This window comes from Gossypium arboreum, chromosome 2 (genome assembly GCF_025698485.1).
Source record: "Gossypium arboreum isolate Shixiya-1 chromosome 2, ASM2569848v2, whole genome shotgun sequence".
Lineage (NCBI taxonomy): Eukaryota > Viridiplantae > Streptophyta > Magnoliopsida > Malvales > Malvaceae > Gossypium > Gossypium arboreum.
The window spans coordinates 66,206,054-66,229,627 of record NC_069071.1 but is presented as its reverse complement, the minus strand read 5'-3'; the positions used below and the strand labels follow the sequence as shown (position 1 = coordinate 66,229,627).

The 23,574-nt window shown below is 38.1% G+C and overlaps 1 non-coding gene across 1 annotated transcript; it reads left to right on the top strand.

Moving 5' to 3' along the window:
* Positions 1-1,286: 1,286 nt before the first annotated feature.
* LOC128289798 (small nucleolar RNA R71) lies at positions 1,287-1,393 on the top strand. Its single transcript, XR_008279442.1, has one exon. It is a non-coding gene; the product is annotated as a small nucleolar RNA R71 (small nucleolar RNA).
* The last annotated feature ends 22,181 nt before the right edge of the window (positions 1,394-23,574 follow it).

The window sequence follows — 23,574 nt, the reverse complement described above, 5'->3', positions numbered from 1 at the left end:
ATCTTATAGTTTTATCTACCAATTGAATGCTCATCCTAGTTTGTTTAGGTTTCCCAAGACCTAGTTGCTTAAACACTTTGTAAGGCATTACGTTAATACTAGCCCCTAAATCAGCTAATGCATGACTTATATCTAAACTACCAATTAAACAAGGAATTGTAAAACTCCTTGGATCTTTCAATTTGTGGGGCAGCTTATTCTATAGAATAGCTGAGCAGACTGCGTTTAGCTCCACATGCAACGCTTTGTCCAACTTCTGCTTATTTACTAAAAGCTCTTTTAAAAATTTCATTGCATTTGGCATCTGCGACAAAGCCTCAATAAATGGTAAGTTAATATGTAATTTTTTCAACAGTTTAAGGAATTTACCGAATTGTTTGTCTGAGCGGTCTTTCCTTGTCGTGTTAGGGTATCACACACGAGGTTTATATTTGACAATCACTGGTTTGTTTGTATTTTGATCTATCTCATCTCTTCTTTTGCTTACCACTATTTCTTGCCTTGGTTCTGTTTCAGGCTCCACGACTCCTTCGTTATCTTGAGTACTAATTGCGTTGAGGTGTTCCCTTGGGTTAGGTTCAGTATTACTTGGTAAGATACCTTGTGGTCGTTCGGAGATTAGTTTGGATAGCTGGCCTATCTGAGTTTCGAGCCCTCGGATCAATGCTTGTTGATTCTTAAGTGCTGTCACGGTATTTTAGAAACGGGTTTCTGATACCGAGATGAATTTAGAGAGTATCTCTTCAAGGTTCGGTTTCTTCTCTTTTTGATAAGGTGGCTGTTGAAAACCCTGAGGATTTTGTGGCTTTTGATTTCCTTGACCACCCCATGAGAAATTTGGGTGGTTCCTCCAACTTGCATTATGAGTATTACTGTATGGGTTATTTTGAGATCTAAAGTTATTATTACCCATATAGTTGACTTATTCCTCTTTGGTTGGAGTGTTGAAGGATTGAGATTCTGTATGCACACCTCTGCCACTTGAATCACACCTCATTACTGGATATACCTGCGTAGAACCAAGTAAACCATCAATTTTTTCATTGAGAAGTTCTACCTGATTAGAGAGCATGGTAACTGAGTCAATGTTATAAATGCCGGCTATTTTCGTTGGCTTAGTCCTCATGACTTGCCACTGATAGTTATTCAGCGACATCTCCTCTATAACCTTATAGGCATCTTTCGGTGTTTTATTGTTGATGGTTCTGCCAGCAGTTGCGTCAGCCATTTGCCGAGTCGAGGGATTCAGACCATTGTGAAATGTTTGTACTTGCAGCCAAAGTGGTAACTCATGGTGAGGGCACCTTCTCAGTAAGTCCTTGTATCTCTCCCATGCATCGTAAAGTGTTTCTAAATCCATCTGCACAAAAAAAGGGATATCATTACATAATTTAGCCGTTTTAGCCAACGGAAAATATTTTAGTAAAAATTTCTCGGTCATTTGTTCCCAAGTAGTAATTGACCCTCGTGGTAACGAGTTCAACCACTGTTTAGCTTTGTTCCTCAATGAAAAAGGGAATAACCAAAGACGAATGGCATCATCAGATACGCCATTAATTTTGAATGTATCGTAAAATTCCAGGAAATTTGTGAAGTGAGCATTGGGATCTTCATCCTGCAAACCATCAAACTGAACAAACTGTTGTATCATCTGAATAGTGTTAGGTTTTAATTCAAAAGTATTTGTAGCTATAGTAGGTCTAACCATGCTAGATTCAGTTCCTCTTAGAGAAGGTTTAGCATAATCATACATAGTACGTGGAGTAGGATTTTGATTAGCTGCAATTGCAGGAGGTAGCTGATTGTCTTGGTTTTCAGCCATCTCTTCAGTTGGGGGTTGAGTATCGTCTTTTTGCTAGTTCTTCGTGTATCTTAAGCTACGCTTTATTTCTCTTTGATTTCTACGAACTGTACGATCGATTTCTTCGTCAAAAAGTAATGGTCCCGACGGGTTTTTTCTAGTCATAAACTATAAAAAAAAACTGCCAAGAGAAAGAAAAAGTAAATTAATAATAATAAAAAAATAAAATAAAATTAATATTGCAAGAAAAATAAATGGCTAAAGTAATAAAAATTTAACGTTCCTAATATCTTAGTTCCCCGGCAACGGCGCCAAAAACTTGATCGCGTGATTTGTAACAAGTAATAAATATTTATAATGAAGATCAAACCTAGACTAACTATTATCACGACGAAAAGGTAAGCGCACCTATCGAACAATAGTATAGTAATGTCAAGACCGGGATATCGTACCCAAGGGAACCAAAAGTACTAGTAATAACTATCTTTTTATTATCTAACCTAGAAATAAAGAGGGGTTGTTTATTAAACTAATTAACTAATTAAACTAAAGTAAAGAGAAGAGTTGGAAAAAGACTTGAAGAAAATTAATTTGATAAAGACGACACCTAAGGAGGAATCCACCTAGATTTCACTTGTTATCTGACTCTGAACCAGACGATTTATTCAATTGACTTGATCCGTGAGACTCCCTAACCTATGTTATTACCCCTTTCGAGACTAATAACGTCTAACCCTCAGTTGAATTAATCGAAATTTCTTTCTTAATTAAAACCCCTAGAAAAGCAGTAAATCGATCTATGGACTCCCATATTAGGTTTCACCCTAATCTGGCAAAATCTCGTAACCTTATTTCTAGGCATTCGATTAAATCCGCTTAATTATGTCAAATCTACTCTTAGACAGGGACTTTTGCTCCTCTGCATAAGCACACCAAATCATGAATTAATACCCAGAATATTAACTCAAGCATTAAGACACATAATTAAGAACAAATCAAGTATTTATCATACAGTTCAAATAATAATAACAAGATCCATCATAGGTTTCAACCCCTTTAGGTATCTAAGGGGTTTAGTTCATAATAAGATATCAAAAGTATGAAAATAAGAAAACATAAAGAAAACTTTAAAACCCCTAAAGGAATTCTAAGAGAGATCTTCAGTCTTGGAGTAGCTTCGGATTTTGGGATGGATCGTCTGGCTTCCTTTAAGTAATTCCTGGCGTGTGGTTCTGTATTCCAGAAAAGTTTTGGAAGAGGGCCCTTTTATAAGTCATACTTAGGGTGTTTATATAGGCTTTGGATTGGCTTTTTTCCTCCCTAAGTATCCTTTTCCGTGTAAAATACAACTCTTTGAAAAAGGGACACGCCTGTGTGCCACGACAGTGTGACGTGATTACCAGGCCGTGTTCGATCCATTAATTTGCACACAACCGTGTGGGTCAATGGCCAGGCCGTGTGAATCGTGAAAACTTTGGTCGACACCCTCGAAAGACATGGGCGTGTGACCAGCCCGTGTGGCAAGGCTTAGGCCGTGTCATCTTCTCAATTTGGTCCGTTTTGTCCCTTTTTGGCTCGTTTTTGGCTCCTTTTGACTCTTGGTGCTCTCCTGAGTACAAAACATGAAATAACCGGATTAAGAGCACCGAAATCCACAAATCTAGTGATAAACATCCATAAATATGCTAAGTATGGTAAAAATATGTATAATTTGGCGTTTATCAACGAGTTCTAGGGAACTCTTTATTGGTGTGTAATGGAGATGGGTAGGGATGTTTTTGAAAAACTTGCACTAATTTCTAAAAAAGCTCTGTATTGACATCCTCATACATACTGTTATATGAGAAATTGTGTTGATATATACATTCTGCTATTTTTATGAAATGTGTGTTTAAATTATTGGTTGTTACGTAAGTTAAGACTCTATAGAATTAAATTGTATGAATTCTCTGTAATATTTTGATTTGTATACTAAATTCTTGTTTCCTACTTGAGTTAAGTCTCACACTGGGCTTAAATAGTTCACCCCTTTAATTTTCTGACATTTTAGATAACCCCCGAGGTTAGGACATGGCACGGCAGATGAAAGAGTACATGATTTTCAAATAAATGTTTTATGCTTTAATATTTTGTATCTAAACTGCTTAATTATTATTTTTGGATTGTGGCATGGGACATTATTTTGGGGATTTTTATTCTGGTTTGCATGACTTGATTACATGACATTAAGTTTTAAAAACTGTATAAATTAGTTTTTGATAAGATTACGCATGAAACTTGGTCTTTAAATAAAACCTGAAAATATCTCTCTTTTCGGCTGCGACAAAGAAAATAAGTTCTAGTCAAAAATACAACTTCGTTTATAAATGTTTTATCGAATTTACATGAAATATTGATTTTTGACAAGATATGGTTTTAACAAAAAAAATTGTTGTGATTTTTATAATAATCTGTCAATATTACATTTTTTTGCTTCAATTCTAAGAAACAAGTTTTTAATAAAGTTAGACTTAGTTTTCAAAATTACTAATGTTTACAAATGAGATTTCTAAAGATATTTGATTTCTGAAGTTAACATGTTTTTGACGAATAATGATGATTAACCAAGTTCTCTAGTTTTGAAGAAAAAGATGAATCATTTTGAAATGTGATTGAAATTATGAAAGTTTTGAATAGTAATCAAGTTTTTTACAAATGAAATACCGAAATCATTGATTTCTATAATTTTCATGTTTCTACGAGATTAACTTAAATATTCAATTTCACTAGTTTTGAACTATTCATGCAAATGGATTAAAAAGTATGTTTGAAAACTACGAAAGTTTTTCTGGGCCATTCCGTTGGCCAATGTAGCTTTTTGAATTTGGTCGTAATGATTGGCTCGAGTTTGGGAGGTTACAATTTTAAATTTAGATGAAAATTTTCGTAGTTGCTCTAGAAACAAATGTGGCATTTGTATCTCGAACCCGATGATTGATTTAGGTATAGGGAGTTACATATAGGAACATATATGATTACTTATTGGAGCTCAGGACTACTAACCTTGGCATTACAACAATATGCTCCCTACATGCTAGGTTATTTCAAAAATTAAAGATGGTTATAAGGTTAGATTTAGAAGTATTTTATGTCTAGATAGGTGCTTTTTGAAGGGGTATTATGGAGGTTACATCTTGTCAGTCGTTGGGATAGATGCAAATGATGAATATATCCAATTGCATATGCTACAATTGAAAGTGAAAACCATGCATCTTAGTGTTGGTTCTTGGAGCTACTATCAGGGGATTGACATTGTCAACTCACATCACATCACTTTTATGTCTGACAAACAAAAGGTACCTCAGCTTAAATACCTTGTTCATAATTTTCTTTTCTTTTTTTTTTTTTTTTGTTAATAGGAACTTGACTTTTGAATTGGAATTTGTTGATGCTTTGTATGAGGGGTTTACCGAAGCATTATTAGATCTATTTCCTAATGTTAAGGTAAGAAATTGTGTTAAACACTTGTACACAAATTTCAAGAATATTAAAGGCCATAAAAGAAAGGCTCTGTAATACTTGCCATGGAAAATTGCCTGAGCAACATTTCAAAAGGAATATGTAACAGTCCGGTTTAGACCTAGTCAGAATAGTGATTTCGGACCACAAATCTGAGTCAAAAAAATATTTAATATTATTTTCCATGTTTAAAAATATGTGAATTAACATGTGTGAAAGTTTCGTATGAAAATTCGATAAATTGTGTGCTTACTTTGATAAAATGACTAAATCAGGTAAAATGTAAAAGTGACCTTCTATTTGTTAAAGTGCTTATTTGACATGTCTTTGTAAATGAAAGGTCCTTATGTTGGTCTTTGACCATTGTAAGCTTGATTGGACAATTATGGCCTTTTATATTATTGTTATAAATGTTTATTATTAAGGGCAAATTTGGTATTTGGTAATTAAAGCCATATTAATAAAATAAAAAACTTGAAATTAGCCATTTTTTCATGATATTGCCAAAGATAAAAAAGTAAAAGAATAGAAAATACAAGCTAGGGTTCGACTACTTATTTTGGTGATTAAGGTACGGTTTTTGATTCGTCTTCGATAATTTCTACGTTTTTGTGATCGTTGCTTTGTATACTATCAAGCCCATGTCTCAATTTCTGATTTTTTGGATGATTTTGAGTTGAGTCATTGATAAAATTATAAGCTTTGTGAAGTTAGTTATTGGTAAATGAAAGATATGTTTTGGGTTAATGTAACACCCCGAACCCGAGACCATCGCCGGTGTCGGACACGAGGGGTTAGCAAGCCAAGTTCACTTGTTTTGCCCATCCATTGGACATTTCCAGTCAGGCTGGAAAAACTGCGTCACTGTCACCTTAAAAATCATATCTCGAGTTTCAAAACTCAGAAACTGGTTTCGTAAATTTTCCCTGAATTTAGACTCATATATCCATCCATGGATTTATTTCTAGAATTTTTTGTTGGGCCAATTGGTACAGTTTATTAGTTAAAGTCACCCATGTTACAGGGACCGACTGCTCTGACCTTCGCGCGGTATAACTTGAATATCTCTCTGTACAGGGCTTTAATGCTGGTACCGTTTGTTTCTAATGAAACTAGACTCAAAATGGAATCTGTACATATAAGGTATGTCTCCTAATTCTTTCTGGATAATTTATAGTAAATTTTTAAAGTTGCGACAGGGAACCCAGAAACCGTTCTGGCCCTGTCTTACAATAGCTTTAATATCTCTTAACATGTAACTCCTATGACCATTTCGTTTCTTCCATATGAAAATAGACTCATCAATGTTCATTTACATAGCTGATTCACTATTTAATACCATTCCTACAAATTTTGGTGATTTTTCACATTCACGTTACTGCAGCTGGCAGCATCTGTTTTAAGGTAGGTCTTACCTATTTTGTAGTCTCCATGAACCAACTAGTCTTGCCTTACATAGGTCCACATATGATCATTTTAACCATGCCAATGGCTGATCATGTGACCAACATTCCCATTTCCAATTCATAGTCACATCATGACACCATATATATATATACAAACCGCAAATAGTTTAAGTTGATACTTCACTATTACGAGCCATTTTCGCATGGCCGCATACACATATACATCATAACATATTTAAACCAACAAGGGTAGTCCTATACATGCCATTTCAAGTTCAACCAAGAATTTATACCAAAATGGGGGCTTGATAGTGTGGATGACTTCGACTTCAACGATCCCGAATCCGATTGCTATCGAGCGAAATCTAGAAAACCGAGAGCCAAAGCAATGAGTAAGCATTTTTATGCTTAGTAAGTCTCAAGGAATATAATCAACTCTAGTTACAGCAATACATTCACATAGTTAAATGCATCATTTCATTAATGCACATTCACATAATCATACTTACTTCACCATCCCAACTCTTATGTTCATACACAAATAACGGCTTCATTAAGGCCGATAACTCGCTCCATCATAGGAGCGGATATTCACACGCCTTACTCCTAGCGCAAAAGCATACACCGCACTTACGTTGTCATTGGGAAATTTCACAAGTGCATTAGCTGAAATTTTCCAGCAAGCTTATAATTTTCAAATCACATACCTTCGAGTTTAACCGGATGTCGCTACTCGATCAATCGCCGGGACATAGCCCGGTTATGGTAACCCGCACCAAGGCCTACGGGACTTAACCCGGATATCACGATTTGCACAAATGCCTTCGGGTCTTAGCCTGGATAGAATGACTCGCACGAATGCCTTCGGGTCTTAGCCCGGATGTAGCCACTAGCACAATTGCCTTCGGTCTTAACCGGTTATAATTTCCAGCATAATTGTCTTCTGGCTTAGCCCGATATCATTCAATTTCTCATGCACACATACATCAATAATCATTGGACATACATATTTATTTTCGTTACTAAGGCTCAAACACAATTATAATCACTAACATAATCGCCTTCGGACTTAGCCCGGGTATCATTCAATACTCATACACACATAAATCAATAATCAATACATCCATATTTCATTCCACATAATTCAAGTAAGGTCACTTCTTGAGGACTTACCTCGGATGTTGTCGAACGGCTTTTACGGCTATTCGATTACTTTTTCCTTCCCCTTGTCCAATTGTGGCCCTCTTAGCTCTTGAGCTAATTCAAGCAAATTCAATTTATCAAAACCTCATTGTGCTAGCTTATGGCCGAATATGACAAGGAATTTAAATGGTCATATGGCCACCCTTTAGCTTGAATACACAATGGTCATGCACATTTTATACTACATCAAGCAATTCAATACAATTTATTCGAGCATCAAGGAAAAGCTAAGGCCTTCAATAGGCTACCCAAGGCCGAATATACTTGTCCATGTTGAGGCCAATTATGCACTTAATACCACACAAAACAGCATGCATTTTACTAGTTAATGCTTTGCATATTGTAGCTCAAAACTTACAATATAGCATCAAGCACTCATATGTGTGCTAGGCCGAATGTGCTTACAATTTCACAATTATTCTTCAACATCTTCTTCTTTAAACAAACTTATTCATCACTTCCTTCATAACCAAAACATCATGTGCAAACATATATATACATATATGAGCATGGCCAATTTCAAGGTGTCCATAGCCATCCAAAACACAAATTTTAACTAACATGCAAGAAGCATGAACCATGCTCATGAATGCATCATGGCGAATATGACAATCATGCTCCTTTTCAACTTCAATCATGATAAAACAAAAGAAAGCTCAAAATCTTACTCAAGAGTAGACAATCCATCATTGCATGCATCATCATCAAGCTTCACACTTAGCATGCAATGGCTTTATCACCATAACAACTTTGGCCAAATACCATTTCCATGGCTTAACAAAGATTTGAGCCATGGCTAACATGCACATCAAGTTAGCAACCAAAACATGCATGAAACTCCTAACACAACCTCATACATACCTTAATCTTGATGCAAACTTAGCCAAATCTCCTTCTAGATCTCTTCCAAACCAAGCATGAAGTAAAAATCCTCCTTCTTCCTTAGTTTTGGCTCAAAGAAAGGATGAACAAAATTTTTTCTTTCCTTCTCTACAACTCACGGCAATGGGGGATTACCACACTCACACACATTTTTTTTCATTTTTTATCACCCATACACCTTTGTTTATTATTTCACCCTAATGCACCAACAAAACATGTTTCATGACATGTTTAGCCCATCCTCCTTGTCATGGCCGCCACCACCTATAAAGGGGAATTTGACATGCAAGTCCATTATTTTGCATGCATGCTTTAATTAGTCATCACACATTTCCTATCATACTTTCAAAGTTCATTACTAAGTCCTTTCTTGTGGAATTCACCCTTATAACACTAAATCAATCATCATAAAATGTCATACATGAGCACACATATTATAGGCATCAAAATAAATTTTAATTATTTTTATGCCTCGGTTTTGTGGTCCCGAGACCACCTTCCGACTAGGGTCAATTTTGGGTGTCACAACTCTCCCCACTTAAGAAATTTTCGTCCCTCAAAATCTTACCGTAAATAGGTTTGATATCGCTCTTTCATAGAGTTCTCGGTCTCCCAAGTAGCTTCTTCTATCCCGTGCTTGAGCCATAACACTTTTACTAGCGGAACCCGCTTGTTTCACAACTCTTTCACTTCGTGATAGGATACGAATCGGTTCTTCCTCATAACTCATATTAGCTTGAATTTCAATTTCGATGGACTAATCACGTGCGATGGATCGGATCTATAGCGTCAAAGCATCGAAACGTGAAAGACATCGTGAACCTTTTCGAGTTCGGGGCAAAATCAAACGATATGCCACCGGATCGACTCGCCGGATATCTCATATGGCCCAACGAACCTCGGCTCAACTTGCCCTTACGGCCGAATCGAGTATCTTTTTCCAAGCGATACCTTGAGAAACACTTTATCACCCACCGATACTCGATATCCTTACGCTTCAGTCCGCGTACAACTTCCAACGATCGGAGGCTATCTTCGACTTTCACGGATTACTTTCACTTTCTTTCAAAGCATCCCTAATCAAATCCACCGAAAATCTTGCTTTCACCGAGCTCACCAAAACAATGGTGTACGGCATTTACGACCGTACATAAGGCCTCGTAGGGTGCCATCTTAATACTTGATTGAAAGTCGTTGTTGTGCGAATTCAATCAACGGCAAATACCGCTCCCATAAACCACTAAACTCGAGGACGCAACATCTTAACATATCCTCAAGTATCCGAATTATCCGCCGGATTGACCATCGGTTTGGGGGTGAAAGGCGGTCTGAAATGCAACTTGGTACCCAAAGCTTCTTGCAACTTTTTCCAAAATCGCGAGGTAAATCTCGGATCTCTATCCGACACGATGGAAATAGGCACCCGTGTAATCTCACAACCGAGAAACGTACAATTCAGCTAATTTGTCAATTGAAAATCCGTGACGACGGGGACAAAGTGGGCCGACTTAGTCAATCGATCTACCACGACCCAAACCGCATCCTTCTTACTTAGTCGACAATGGCGGTCCGGATACAAAGTCCATTGTGACTCGATCCCATTTCCACTCGGGTATCGTGATTGGTGAAGTAATCCTCAAGGCACTGATGTTTCGCTTTCACTTGTTGACATATTAAACATCTCAAACAAAGTCGGAGATGTCTCGCTTCATACCATGCCACCAAAATCGACGTTTCAAATCATTGTACATCTTCATACTCCGGGTGGATTGCCATTCGGCTACAATGGGCTTCATTCAGAATTATCGAAATGAGTTCAATTCTTTGGAACACACAGACGACTTTTGAACCTCAAACAATCGTCATCATCGATTTGAAACTCAATCCTTGTTTGGAACACACTCGGCCGTTTTGCGCCCAACTCGTCGTCGACTTTCTCGAGCTTCTCGAATTTGATGTATCAATAGTGGTTTGGCTTTCAATTCAGCTACTAACACACTATCGGATCGAATGACAAGTGCACGTTCATCGCTCAGAAAAGCGAATAATGATTTACGACTCAAGGCATCCGCAACCACATTCGCCTTTCCCGTGATAGTCAATGACCACTCGTAATCCTTTAACACTCGAGCCAACGTCTTTGTCGCAGATTTAAGTCTCTTTGGATCATCAAATATTTGAGACTTTTGTGATCCGAGTATACATGGCACCTTTCACCAAATAAGTAATGTCACCAAATCTTTAAGGCGAATACGATGGCGGCCAATTCGAGATCATGAGTCGGATAATTTTTCTCATGTGGCTTTAATTGCCTCGACGATAGGCCACAACTCGACCTTCTTGCATTAATACGCCCTAACCCAAGTAGAGAGGCGTCGCTATAGATGACAAGCTCTTTGCTGGACTCGGGTTGCACTAGAATTGGGGCTTCATCAAATAAGTTTTCAGTTGATCGAAACTTTTTGGCATTTCTCCATCCATTCGAACTTAACATCCTTTTGAAGTAGTTTCGTCATCGGCGTGGCTATCGTTGAGAAGCCTTTACAAATCGTCGGTAATAACCTAAGCCCCAAAAAGCTCCGAACCTCGTAATATTTCTGAGGCTTCCAATTAAGTATGGCTGAAATTTTATTCGGTCGACTCGAATACCGATGCAGATACCACATGGCCCAAGAAGCTAACCTCTCTTAACCGAACTCACACTTGTGAACTTAGCATATAATTGCTTATCCCGTAAAATTTGCAAAGACTAACCGCGGTGTTCAAATGTGTTCGGTCTCATTTCTTGAATAGACCAAGATGTCATCAATGAACACGACTACGAATCGATCCAAATATGGTCTAAAGATCCGATTCATTAAATCTATAAATACCGCAGGGGCATTAGTGAGCCCAAACGGCATCACTAGGAACTCATAGTGACCATATCTCGCTCAAGGCGCCTTGGGTACGTCTCAATCTCGGATTCGCAATTGATAATAGCTCGATCTCAAATCTATTTTCGAGAACACTGAGGCTCCCTTTAGTTGATCGAACAAGTCATCGATACGTGGCAACGAATATTTGTTCTTTATTATCGCTTTATTGTCGACGATAATCGATGCACACCGCATGGTTCCATCCTTCTTTTCACGAACAACACCGGCGCACCTCTAAGGCGAAAAACTCAAGGCGAGCAAAACCTCTATCCACCAATTCTTGCAACCGAGCTTCCAACTCCTTTAATTCCATTGGTGCCATATGATACGGAGCTATCGAAATTGGAGTGGTACCGGTACCAATTCGATGCCAAATTCTATTTCCGAACAGTGGTAAACCCGCAATTCTTCGTGGAAAACATCCGGTATTCACAAACCACGAGCACAGATTCGGGTTTCTTTTCGATTCCTTGTCATCGAGCACGTGACGCAAGGTACGCTTCGCACTCTTTTCTTACATATTTTCGGCCAACATTGCGATATTACACCGGCAACCCTTTAAGTCCGTAGACTTAACCCGAATTATCTCGTTATTCGCGCACCTCAAATCGATAGTCTTGCTTTTGCAATTTACGACCGCATCGTGCATGGTCAACCCATTCAAACCAAGAATAACGTCGAATTCATCGAACGGCAAAAGCATCAAGTCCGCCGGGAAACAAGAACCTCGGAACACTAGGGGACTTTTCTTGCACACTTTGTTGACAAGCACGTAATGACCCAAGGGTTTGACACCGAATTACAAACTCGATAGACTCAATAGGCAAAGTCTTCTTGGATGCTAAGGTTTCACATATATAAGGTTGAGTAGAACCAGGGTCAATCAAAGCAATCACATTAGTATTGAAAAGAGTGAAAGCACCGGTAATGACATCTGGAGAGGCAGCATCCTCGCATGCGCGTATGGCATAAGTCCTCGCAGGAGCACAAGCCTCGATCCGATGGTAGCATCTCTAGATCCTCTCTGACCGCCAACGACATTGCCCATATTTCTAGGTGGCCTACCTCGGCGATGGTAGCACCCGAGTTTCCACTCGACTCACATTCTGCTCAAGCATCCTCGGGCAATCCTTCCTAAAGTGGTCGGCCGATCCACACTTATAGCGAGAGCGATCACGAAACCAACAGCTCCCGAATGCCATTTGCCACAATGTTGACACTCGCCCTCTCTCGGCGATCATTTCCACCATGGCGATCGAAGTGACTTGTGTGGTCACAGGGTCGATCGCGTCCTCGTCTAGAAAAGCCCAAAGCGCCTCTAGACCGGTTCACATCATCTCGAAATCTCTTGATTGCTGTTGAAGAGACTTTCCGAGGACCTCTTCGAATTCTCCGGTTCCCACATTAGCTTTTTGTTTCTCCTTTCTAAGCTCTTCGACTTTACAAGCTCGCTCAACAAGTACTACGATCTCGTATTTCGAGAATGCCAACGAACATCCTTATATCATCATTCAGCCCATCCTCGGCGTTTACACATAATAGCTTCGGACGAAATGCATTCTCGCGTGTATCGGCTAAGCCTCACAAATTTTCGTTCATAGTCGGTAACCGACATAGAACCTTGCTTAAGATCAAGAAATTCCTTCGCTTTTGGTCGATGAATCTCGATCGATATACTTTTTTTTTTTTTCGAACTTGGTTTGAAAGAATTCCCAAGTCACTTGCTCTCTAGGTACCACGAAGTCGAGTACTCCACCAATAGTAGGTGGAATCACGTAGCAAGGAGATGGTACACTTTAAGCACTCATCGGTGTACAAGATAGCTCATCGAGCACCGGATAGTGTTGTCCAACCAAAATTCAGCTCGTTCGGCATCATCATCATCCGTAGCTTTAAATTCAGTGGCCCCATGTTTTCAATCCTATCGATTGGGGCTTACTTGACCTTATTTGGTCGATTCATCGGAGGTATTGTAGGTCTGGGGTTGCATTTGTCGGGAATGGAGGTTGTGGGACAGTAGTGTTAGTTCAAATGTATTGATTAAACCATTCGTTCATCACACTATAAAAGGCTTGCCTAGCCTCATCATTCGGATTGCTGGCCATAGGTTGAGAGTCCGCGGCGCTGTCCCTTGTCGGGAGCAAGCGCCACACTCTCCACATCATCAGCTATTGCTCGGTTGGGATCGGGATCCATTGCTATAAACAAACTCAAAGTCAAATTGTCAGAAATCACCACACTATCGATTCATCATTTAATGGCATGTATAGCTAGACCCCAAACACCTCACGGTAGTCCTAGAATTGACTAAACCGTGGCTCTGATACCAATAAAATTGTAACACCCCGAACCCGAGACCATCGCCGGTGTCGGACACGAGGGGTTAGCAAGCCAAGTTCACTTGTTTTGCCCATCCATTGGACATTTCCAGTCAGGCTGGAAAAACTGCGTCACTGTCGCCTTAAAAATCATATCTCGAGTTTCAAAACTCAGAAACTGGTTTCGTAAATTTTCCCTGAATTTAGACTCATATATCCATCCATGGATTTATTTCTAGAATTTTTGGTCGGGCCAATTGGTACAGTTTATTAGTTAAAGTCACCCATGTTATAGGGACCGACTGCTCTGACCTTCGCGCGGTATAACTTGAATATCTCTCTGTACAGGGCTTTAATGCTGGTACCGTTTGTTTCTAATGAAACTAGACTCAAAATGGAATCTGTACATATAAGGTATGTCTCCTAATTCTTTCTGGATAATTTATAGTAAATTTTTAAAGTTGCGACAGGGAACCCAGAAACCGTTCTGGCCCTGTCTTACAATAGCTTTAATATCTCTTAACATGTAACTCCTATGACCATTTCGTTTCTTCCATATGAAAATAGACTCATCAATGTTCATTTACATAGCTGATTCACTATTTAATACCATTCCTACAAATTTTGGTGATTTTTCACATTCACGTTACTGCAGCTGGCAGCATCTGTTTTAAAGTAGGTCTTACCTATTTTGTAGTCTCCATGAACCAACTAGTCTTGCCTTACATAGGTCCACATATGATCATTTTAACCATGCCAATGGCTGATCATGTGACCAACATTCCCATTTCCAATTCATAGTCACATCATGACACCATATATATATATACAAACCGCAAATAGTTTAAGTTGATACTTCACTATTACGAGCCATTTTCGCATGGCCGTACACATATACATCATAACATATTTAAACCAACAAGGGGTAGTCCTATACATGCCATTTCAAGTTCAACCAAGAATTTATACCAAAATGGGGGCTTGATAGTGTGGATGACTTCGACTTCAACGATCCCGAATCCGATTGCTATCGAGCGAAATCTAGAAAACTGAGAGCCAAAGCAATGAGTAAGCATTTTTATGCTTAGTAAGTCTCAAGGAATATAATCAACTCTAGTTACAGCAATACATTCACATAGTTAAATGCATCATTTCATTAATGCACATTCACATAATCATACTTACTTCACCATCCCAACTCTTATGTTCATACACAAATAACGGCTTCATTAAGGCCGATAACTCGTTCCATCATAGGAGCGGATATTCACACGCTCTTACTCCTAGCGCAAAGCATACACCGCACTTACCTTGTCATTGGGAAATTTCACAAGTGCATTAGCTGAAATTTTCCAGCAAGCTTATAATTTTCAAATCACATACCTTGAGTTTAACCGGATGTCGCTACTCGATCAATCGCCTTCGGGACATAGCCGGTTATGGTAACCCGCACCAAGGCCTACGGGACTTAACCCGGATATCACGATTTGCACAAATGCCTTCGGTCTTAGCCGGATAGAATGACTCAGACGAATGCCTTGGGCCTTAGCCCGGATGTAGCCACTAGCACAATTGCCTTCGGTCTTAACCCGTTATAATTTCCAGCATAATTGTCTTGGGCTTAGCCCGATATCATTCAATTTCTCATGCACACATACATCAATAATCATTGGACATACATATTTATTTTCGTTACTAAGGCTCAAACACAATTATAATCACTAACATAATCGCCTTCGGACTTAGCCCGTATCATTCAATACTCATACACACATAAATCAATAATCAATACATCCATATTTCATTCCACATAATTCAAGTAAGGTCACTTCTTGAGGACTTACCTCGGATGTTGTCGAACGGCTTTACGGCTATTCGATTACTTTTTCCTTCCCTTGTCCAATTGTGGCCCTCTTAGCTCTTGAGCTAATTCAAACAAATTCAATTTATCAAAACCTCATTGTGCTAGCTTATGGCGAATATGACAAGGAATTTAAATGGTCATATGGCCACCCTTTAGCTTGAATACACAATGGTCATGCACATTTTATACTACATCAACTAATTCAATACAATTTATTCGAGCATCAAGGAAAAGCTAAGGCCTTCAATAGGCTACCCAAGGCCGAATATACTTGTCCATGTTGAGGCCAATTATGCACTTAATACCACACAAAACAGCATGCATTTTACTAGTTAATGCTTTGCATATTGTAGCTCAAAACTTACAATATAGCATCAAGCACTCATATGTGTGCTAGGCCGAATGTGCTTACAATTTCACAATTATTCTTCAACATCTTCTTCTTTAAACAAACTTATTCATCACTTCCTTCATAACCAAAACATCATGTGCAAACATATATATACATATATGAGCATGGCCGAATTTCAAGGTGTCCATAGCCATCCAAAACACAAATTTTAACTAACATGCAAGAAGCATGAACCATGCTCATGAATGCATCATGGCCGAATATGACAATCATGCTCCTTTTCAACTTCAATCATGATAAAACAAAAAGAAAGCTCAAAATCTTACTCAAGAGTAGACAATCCATCATTGCATGCATCATCATCAAGCTTCACACTTAGCATGCAATGGCTTTATCACCATAACAACTTTGGCCAAATACCATTTCCATGGCTTAACAAAGATTTGAGCCATGGCTAACATGCACATCAAGTTAGCAACCAAAACATGCATGAAACTCCTAACACAACCTCATACATACCTTAATCTTGATGCAAACTTAGCCAAATCTCCTTCTAGATCTCTTCCAAACCAAGCATGAAGCAAAAATCCTCCTTCTTCCTTAGTTTTGGCTCAAAGAAAGGATGAACAAAATTTTTTTCTTTCCTTCTCTACAACTCACGGCAATGGGGGGATTACCACACTCACACACATTTTTTTCATTTTTTATCACCCATACACCTTTGTTTATTATTTCACCCTAATGCACCAACAAAACATGTTTCATGACATGTTTAGCCCATCCTCCCTTGTCATGGCCGCCACCACCTATAAAGGGGGAATTTGACATGCAAGTCCATTATTTTGCATGCATGCTTTAATTAGTCATCACACATTTCCCTATCATACTTTCAAAGTTCATTACTAAGTCCTTTCTTGTGGAATTCACCCTTATAACACTAAATCAATCATCATAAAATGTCATACATGAGCACACACATATTATAGGCATCAAAATAAATTTTTAATTATTTTTATGCCTCGGTTTTGTGGTCCCGAGACCACCTTCCGACTAGGGTCAATTTTGGGCTGTCACAGTTAACATATTTTGTATTTGAATTTTTGATGAATTTGAGTAATTTGGACTAAATTGTGAAATTTATAAATTGAGGGACTAACATGTAAAATAAATGAAACATATGGGCTTATATGAATACTATGAGAATTCGGCCTAACATGGGTGTATGCAAATTTTATGTATTTTGTGATTTTTGTGATTAGGGACTAAATTGTCAAAATATGAAAATGTGAGGGTTAATTTGTAAAATACCCTAAATGTGTGTTTGTGGATTGATTTGAATGATTTGGTGAATAAAAGAGTTAAATTTGAATTTATATAGATTAAGAACTAAAGAGAACGGAATTAGATCGAGGAAAGTCGAAAGTTGTCGAATAGTCGATTCCGTCTATCCAAATCCGTGTAGGTAAGTCTATGTACAAATAAATGTGTTTTGAATTGAATTATTATTGATTATATGTTATTGAACTATGATGAATGAATATATGAGTTGAGAAAAATGAGATATCCAAAAAAGTATCGACAAAGTTCCGACATCCGTAAAGTCTCGTACGAACCTTAGGAATACCCAGGATACATATGTCATGACATAGGATCCGATATGTGTTGTTATGTAAGACCACATCTGGGATGTTGGCATCGACTTATGATTTATCTGTAAGACCACATCTGGGACATTGGCATCGTATTTGATTTCAAGTAAGCCCCTATCTGGGACAGTGGCATTGATATTTGATTACATGTAAGACCACGTCTGGAACGTTGGCTTTGTACGAGCTTTTCGAGCTATTCACGTATCCTAATGATTCTGAACGGTTCAATGGGCATTCCAAGATAATAGATGACTACGTGAATTTGTATTCGATTCAGGTACGTTTGAATTGTATACCATGTTTGAGAATGAAAGGTAAGTATAGATGTATATGTGAATTATGTTCAAATGAAATATAAGAGATATATGGTTAAGTGAATGTATTTTGCCTTAAATCATATGAATGAATTGATGTTATTTGTTAAGTTTATTTGTATATGGCTTACTAAGTTTTTGAAAGCTTACTTTGTGTGTGTTTGCATTGTTTTATAGATATTGTAGCTATCGGGAGCTCAGGGATCGTTAAGGATCGTCAACACACTATTGAGCCTTATTTTGGTATCTTTTGACATTGTGAATATAAAATTATGGCATGTATAGGCTAGAAGTATTTGGATATGTTCTGTAATTTTTATATTATGCCATGTGATGTGGCTAGTTTGTGTTTGAATTTATGGTTTGATTTTGATATATGATATGTGGTGCAAATGCGCCTTTATGATGTACATTTAGTTGACCAAATGAAATGGTCAATTTTGGTAACTTTTGGGTATGTGTATATTTGAGAAATTGGTAAGTTTATAATATGTGATTGAATGAAGTAAAATGAGGTTATGAAAAAAATGTTTAGATATGATTTTGTCGTATGTTTTGGCATAATCTGGTATAACTATTAAGCATGAAATTGGTTGATAATGTTATTGCATGATTGGTGTATGTATTGGTTGTGAAATGTGTAACACCCCTCTCCGTATTCGACGCCGGGATAGGGTTCGAGGCGTTACCAGTACTTTACGTTTATATCACACTATTTGGGATCGTAAATTTTTGCTCAAATTTAAAACCTTTTAACCATGAATATCTCATCCTTTACATAGGCCTTCGAGGCCTATAACATACTTAGAGGCAGTGCGGGACTAATTCGTGCACATTCGAAAAACCCTGGGCTCCTTAGAAAATTTTCTTATCTTAAAGTGTCACACGCCCGTGTAGATGGGCTGTGTGGTCACATACGCCTGTGTGACTTGGGACACACCCATGCCCTTCGGCCGTGGGCAACACTGACTTATCAACACGACCATAGCACACGCCCTTGCTGCCTGCTCATGGACAACACTGTCTTTTAGACACGGCAAGTACACACGCCCGTGCGGCCTACTCGTGTGCACTATTGATTTAGAATTTTAAGTGCAAGGGACACACGGCCATAGCCCACACCCATGGGAAGGAACCGTGTGTCACACACGGCCTAAACACACGCCCGTGTGTCTAACCATGTGCATCTTAATAGGCTATTTTCCAAGCCTTTGGTTACCCTTTCTACCATCTATACTTAATGATTATCAATTTTTGAAACCAATCATGACTACGCATTTGTAAATCTTTGATAAATCTTATTGTATGGGAACTTCATATCATAGGTTTCATACATGAAAGGTTATTTCCCATTTAGTGTTTATGAGTTTCAATGTCACTTTAATTCATCCAAAATTGGTTCGTTCATGCGACTCATTGCCAATTGGTAACAACCCATCACATGTAAATAAAATCATGCATAGATTCGTAGGTTATAGCCTACTTCAATTAAGCCAATTTCCATGTCCATATACAAAGAAATAGACATATTTCTACATGCCTTCATTTGGCAAAGCAAATGACACATATAACAAAATATTCAAAACCATATACATGCCATTGAACAAAATAGAAATGTATATATACCAAAGCTGGGCTTGTTGATAGTGTGCTGACTCTCCTATTGTCTTCCAATCTTTACGAGCCCTTGAGCTCTAAAAAACAGGGAAAAGTAAGGGGATAAGCATTTACATGCTTAGTAAGCTCGAATAACAAGAAAGTAGACTTACCAAAGATTTAACATGCATCCATGATAGATAAAGAAACCAACAATTATGAAATGGTTTCCTATTACATGCACTCTATCAATAAGTTAGTAACATAATCAAACATCATATAATTTAACTAGATGAGCTCATCATTCAACATCTCATTTACACAAACATCTCATGTTAATCTCGTTGAGTTTCTAGGAAATCTCGATGGAATACCCATTAACCGTCAATTCATACGAATGATCATTTCACATATATGCACTCCCGTGAACCTCAAATCCTATGGCGGGATTACTAGTCCAGGCTAAATCCCCCATTTTATGAACTCATAAGGTGATGTCAGGATTACCAGTCCAGGCTAAATCCCTTATAAACATACACCCTTACTGAGCTCGGATCTGAATTACCAGTCCAGGCTAAATTCAGACCCTAATTGGATTACCCTCCGGGCTAAATCCTTACTGCAACACATGTAGGATCTCAATTCACATGTCAATCGGGGTTATCCATCGAATTCCCCTTTTTAACCTCAACCGAGACATTTTTCACATGTTACCATCAAATATACATTTCTATGATATCTCATGCCAATAATAAATGCAATCATCATGCCTTCAAAAATCATACAATTATGCATATTAGGGGTTTACTTTAAGTTATCCGAACTTACCTGGTATTTGTTTCGGAGCTTTGTTTTGGTTATTCTGAAACATTGCGTTTACCTCGATCGACCTCCGAAATTTGTTCCTCGGGGTCTATAACAACAAAATTATATCATTAATACCCCAAATTATACATTACAAATCTAATTCTCACCCCCGGTCCAAATGACCGTTTTGCCCTTAACCTTTGACATTTTTACGATTTAGTCCCTAGGCTCATATAATGAAACACATGCACTTTCTATCTTACGCAAGACTACCCGAATACTTTTCTCTCTTATGGCAGCCCACATTTCCCATTATTTTCTCATTTCTACCACACATTTTACAACTTTTGCTAAATGGTCCCTACAAGGGTTTTTCACGAAAATCACCTACGAAAATATGTTTAGCACACATTCAACTTTCATATTCCTCCATAATCCATCAAAATACAAGCAACTCATGCATGGATAAATTTTTAAACATGAACCCTAGCATGAAATATGGGTAGAAATGAAGAGACCAAGCTACCGAGATTCCAAAAATACAAAAAACATTAAAAGCGGGGCTTGGGAGTATTTACTATTGAGCTTGAAATGTTTGAAAACCCTAGATATGGTGACAAGAGAATTTCGTCAGCTATGGGGAATAAGATGGCTGATTTTGGCTTGATTTTTCCCATTTTATTTCATTAAAAAGCCAAATGACCAAAATGCCCTCATGCCCTTTCTTTAAAATTTCATCCATGCAAGCCTATTTTTCTCCAAAAATTTAGAAATTGGGCAAATTACTCTCCAAGACCTTATAATTCATAACCCAAAGAAATTTCATACAAATTGCTTCTAGATTTCAATTTTGTAATTTATTCAATTTAGTCCCTAATTTCCAATTAAACACTTTACTCAAAGAATTTCTTCATGAAACTTTAACACATGTATATACTCATATTCTAGGCCTCATAATTACCATAAAATAAATATTTTGATGTCGGATTTTTGGTCCCAAAACCACTATTCCGACTAGGCCCTATTTCGGGATGTTACATTTCTCCCCCCTTAGGGGCTTTCGTCCTTGAAAGTCTTACCAGAAAATAGATTCGGATATTGACTTCTCATGATTTCTTCCGGCTCCCAAGTAGCCTCTTCCACACCATGTCGATTCCATAAAACTTTTACTAAAGCCATGTTTTTGTTCCTCAATTGTTTAACTTCACGAGCCAAAATCTTGACCGGTTCCTCTCCATAAGTCATGTCCGGTCAAATTTCAAGCTCAGTCGGTGAAATCACATGGGAGCGATCTGATTAGTATCGCCTTAACATAAATACATGGAACACATCGTGAATCTTTTCCAGTTCCAATGGCAACGCCAAACGATAAGCTAACGGTCCAATTCTTTCGATGATCTCGTACGGTCCGATAAATCGTGGACTCAGTTTACCTTTCTAACCAAATCTTAATACCTTTTTCCATGGAGATACTTTCAAGAATACTCTATCTCCAATTTGGAACTCAATTTCCTTTTTTTTCAGATCTGCATAAGACTTTTGCCTATCCGATGTCACTTTTAAACAGTCTCGTATCACTTCAACTTTCTCTTCAGTTTCTTTAATCAGATCAACTCCGTGAATCTGATTTTCCTTGAGTTCTGTCCAGTACAATGGAGTTCGGCACTTCCTACCATACAAGGCCTCATAAAGCACCATCTTCAAACATGTTTGAAAACTATTGTTATAGGCAAATTCTACTAAAAGCAGGTATTTTTCCCAGTTACCCTGAAATTCGAAGATGCAACATAGCAACATATTATCAAGAATCTGAATCATCTGCTCAGATTGACCATCAGTATAAGGGTGAAAAGTTGTGCTAAAGCTTAACTTCGTACCCAAGGCTTCTTGTAACTTTTTCTAGAATCTCGAAGTGAACCTCGGGTCTCTGTCCGAAATAATCGACAGTGGTACTCCATGTAATCTTACTATCTCAGAAACATACAAGTCAACCAACTTATCAAGAGAGTAATCTGTTCTTACCGGAATAAAATGAGCTAACTTCCTCAACTTATCCACTACAACCCATATGGCATCTTTCTTTTTTGGAGTTAATGGCAATCCTGTAGTAACTCTGTCCAACTTCCATTTGGGGACCATCACAGGTTGTAACAAACCTGAAGGTACTTGGTGTTCAGCTTTAACTTGCTGACACATCAGCATCTCGATACAAACTCAGAAATATCTCTTTTCATACCGTTCTACCAGTATATTTTCTTCAAATCGTTGTACATCTTAGTACTTCCCGGGTGAATAGACAAACGACTACTATGTGCTTCTTGCAGAAGCTTCCAAATAAGTTTATTGTCCTTGGGCACACAAACCCTATCTCTGAACATTAAACATCCATCAGGACTAATTTGGAAATCTGACTCAACACTAGACCACATTGAGCCCTTTTTGATTGCAAGTCATCATCATTTAGCTAAGCATCATGAATTTCCTGCAGAAATGTCGGCATAGCCTCTAGGTCTGCCAAGACTGAACCATCATCAAGAAATGTCAAACGAGTATCCATGGCTCTCAAAGAAGAAAGGGATTTTTTACTCAATGCATCGGCGACTACATTCGCCTTTCCCGGGTGATAGTCGATAATCAGATCATAATCCTTAATTAATTCTAACCATCTCATTTGTCTCAAATTTAATTCTTTCTGAGTCATCAAGTATTTCAAACTCTTTTGGTCTGTGAAGATGCTGCAAGTCTCACCATACAAATAATGTCGCCAAATCTTTAAGGCAAAAACAATAGCAACAAGTTCTAGGTCATGGGTCGGATAATTTTCTCATGAGGCTTCAATTTCCATGAAACGTAGGCTATCACCTTGCCATCTTGCATAAGCACACAACCCAACCCGTTTAAGGATGCATCACTAAAGACCACAAACTCTTTTCTCAGTTTAGGTAGTACTGAAACAAGAGCTTTGG